Raw genomic sequence first — 3,906 nt, 5'->3', positions numbered from 1 at the left:
ATCTCTGCCCATAGCCCCCTTCCCATGGGATCATTGTGTAACTGGGGAAGGGGGCAGAGGACCAATGGCTCAGCAGAAATTATCCAAATCTTTCAACCTTACTCCTGAGACCATGTTTCAGTTTTTTGTCTACTTGTTTTGTTTTTTTTCCTAACCCCGAGAACTGGAATGCTGTGTTCCGTTGACCCTGCTGGCCTCCTCCGTCTGGGGCAGTTGAAGTAGACGGTTCCATTTGAGGGCTGAACTGTCTGGTACATATGAAGAAATTCAAAGGAGTTTTCGGAAGGGATGAGGAGGAGACAGAACGCTATAGTTAGTACTTCACAGTGTCACCTTGTCACACTCATTAATAACCTTTAAAATTAGTTCTAATCCTTTAACAGCTATGACGAGAGCAGCGACATAACCCTGAAGCTCACGACTCTAAAGGGGGCCACACACCAAAGCATACATCACTATCTTTCAGGGGAGGTCGCTTGCAGGTAATTCACAATATGCCCACTAGACACTCGTGGCTTTCGTCTCATCTGCGACACTCAGCATTTGACTTCAAAATTCCAGTTGTTTTCAAAGTCCTAAAATGTGACGGGATTCTGTTTCCATCCAAAACAACGTTGTCAATGGTTAGTTTCCCCGAGCCAGTTCCCCGAGCCTGTATAATTCCTACTGTAACTGAAATAAGTCACACTGAAACTGAGAATTGCGGGGAACAATACCGTTGCGTTGTGTAAGGGAGCCCTCCGCTTAGACAGCTGCACGTGTGTGTTTCCCATACACACACGGCCCCGCAGGCAACGCTGATCCAGCGGAATCCGCCTCCCGGGCCCAGACGCTCTCCTTCCCTCTCCAGGGTCACGGTTTTCTTCTCCTGGACTCTTGGGGTTTCCCTGCAGCCAGAAGTGTACCCATCTTTTTTCATGGTCACCCATCTTGCTAATAGTAAGGACTCTCAGAGAAAAGAATGAAGAGACTGTTGCTCTTTTATCTTGACGCCCATGGAAGAAAAGAGGCAAAAGTTTGGTGACGTGTACAGAAGAGATTTTAAAACTTATATTCAATTTTTTTTTTAAATAAAATGTATAGCCCTGGCTGGCGTAGCCCAGTGGATTGAGCGCGGGCTGGGAACCAAAGTGTCGCAGGTTCGATTCCCAGCCAGGGTACATTCCTGGGTTTCAGGCCATAACCCCCAGCAACCGCACATTGATGTTTCTCTCTCTCTCTCTTTCTCCCTCCCTTCTCTCTCTAAAAATAAATAAATAAAATCTTAAAAAAATAAAATAAAATGTAAAGCCTACTTTCTCTTAAGCCTTTAAGTTAATATGCAAATTGTATTATTCTATTAATAAGTCTAGTCCATTTTAAAGGGGGGGACTTTGATTAATATTCTCAACTTGGACAAACTAAACTCCCTTTAACCAGTTATGTTTACAAACTTAGTTGAAATAAATTTTCCTGAAATGTTTTAAACTGCATTAACAAGTTTAACAAGTTCAGTTTTCTTTTCTAAAGCACATTAATCACCCACCCTGACAAGCAAAACATTCTCAAGTACTTACAGACTAAATTAGATTTATAAATATAATGAATCTCTTAAACAGTCCAATATTATACTGCTTGCAAACCATAAAATCCTCTTACACCTTTCAGCAGCAAATTATAAATCTAAAGTCAATTACTCCATTACACATTTCAGGTTGAAATCAGAAGGCTAATCCCTCCGATATTCTCATACACCCAATTATTTTAAACATTATAAGCACTGTGAATACCAAAGACACAGAGATTATTGTTCTAAAATTTAATACAAAAGTGTTAATATTGTGGATTTGGTCTCTAGGTTTTTCTATATTTAATTGTAAATCTTCCCAAGGCTAAAATACACGTACACTCTATGACTGAGAGAACAGTTTTCATGTCCCCAAAATGAGTTGATTTTCCCATCCCAGTAAGTTGCACTGATTTCTTGCCAGAAATTTTTGGCCCAAGGCAGGATTTGAATTCCAGGGTTATTTTTCCAGCACCCAAAATAGTCACATTTGTCTTTTTAAAAATTAGTCACTTATTCCAACTGGGTATTTCAAGTCCAAACATTTTGCAATGGAAATGGCTCATTTCGCTGAACCCATCTTCTGGGTGTAAGTCACACCATTATCTAATGCTTTGCTCCTGTCTGAGCCCACAGTCCACCCCATTGCCCCAGGTTGCTTCACGTCTTCAATTAGACTCAACTAGCCTTTTACTGCTTGATTGAATGGGGGGTTATTTTCACATTTTGGTCTTTGTCTGCTCTTTGTACAATCGTTAAGTCTTAGTGATGGCATATGTTTGCTTCAAGGAAGGAATGCGTCTCAGGAGTACTGTGAAGTGGCATTTTTTTAAGGGAGGGGTGGAGCAGGAGAGAGCCAGGCTGGGAAGGGAAGACAGTGGTCATCTGTGTATGACGGGAGAGGGGAGGAGCTGGCTTGACTTCAAGAATCAGGTGCTTGGCAGAATGTTTCTCGTACGTGGCATTTATTCTGTTGAGGTATGCTCGCTGTATTCCCATGTTGCTGAGTGTTTTATCACAAATGGGTGCTGTACTTTATTAAATGCTTTTCCGCATCTATTGATGTGATCATGTGGTTTTTGTCGTTGCTTTTGTTTATGTGATGTGTTACGTTTATTGATTTGTGAACATTGTACCATCTTTGCATCTCTGGGATGAATCCCATCTGGTCATGGTGTATCATCTTTTCAATGTATTGCTCGATGTAGTTTGACAATATTTTGTTGAGGGTTTTAGCATCTATGTTCATCAGCGATATTGGCCTGTAGTTTTCTTTCTTTGTTGTGTCTTTATCTGGTTTTGGGATTAGGCTAATGCTGGCCTCATAAAAAGAGTTTGGGAGTCCTCCCTCTTCTTGGATTTTTTGGAATAGTCTGAGAAGGATAGGGGTTAGCTGTTCCTTAAATGTTTTGTAAAATTCTCCTGTGAAACCATCTGATCCGGGGCTTTCGTGTGCTAGGAGTTTTTTTTTATTATTATTGCTTCAATTTCACTAGATGTCCATACTACCCAAAGCAATTTATAGACTCACAATCCCTATTAAAATGCCAATGACATATTTCACAGATATAGAACAAATATTTCAAAAATTCATACAGAATTGTAAATGACCCCAAATAGCCTCAGCAGTTTTGGGAAAGAAGAACAAAGCAGGAGGGATCACAATACCCAACATCAATCTATATTACAAGGCTACTGTAACCAAAACAGTCTGGCACTGGCATAAGAACAGACACATAGATCAATGGAACAGAATAGAGAGCCCAGAAATAAACCCAAGTCTCTATGGTCAATTAATATTCAACAAAAGGGGCAGGAGCACAAAGTGGAGTAAAAATAGGCTCTTCAACAGATGGTGTTGGGACATCTGGACAGGTACATGCAAAACAAAGAAACTTGACCACCAACTGACACTGTACACAAAAATAAACTCAAAAATAAACTTATATTTAAGAAAAGACTTAAATATAAGTTGTGACACCATAAAAACCCTAGAAGAGAACATAGGCAGGAAAATCTCAGATATTCCATGCAGCAATATTTTCACCCATATGTCCCCTAGAGCAAGGGATATAAAGGAAAGAATAAACACATGGCACTCTGTCATATTAAAAAGTTTCTGTACAGCTAAGAAAAACATCAGCAAAATGAAAAGGGAACCAACTATATGGGAAGATATATTTGCCAATGATACCTGGACAAGAGTTTGATCTCCAAAATATATAAAAAACTCACACAACTCCACACCAGGAAGACAAACAACCCAATTAAAAAATGGGCAAAGGACTTGAACAGACAGCTCTCCAAAGAGGACATACAGAGGGCCCAGAGACATATGAAAAGATGCTCAGCATCACTAG

Source organism: Phyllostomus discolor, chromosome 2 (assembly GCF_004126475.2).
Source record: "Phyllostomus discolor isolate MPI-MPIP mPhyDis1 chromosome 2, mPhyDis1.pri.v3, whole genome shotgun sequence".
NCBI lineage: Eukaryota > Metazoa > Chordata > Mammalia > Chiroptera > Phyllostomidae > Phyllostomus > Phyllostomus discolor.
This window is presented reverse-complemented; position numbering follows the sequence as displayed.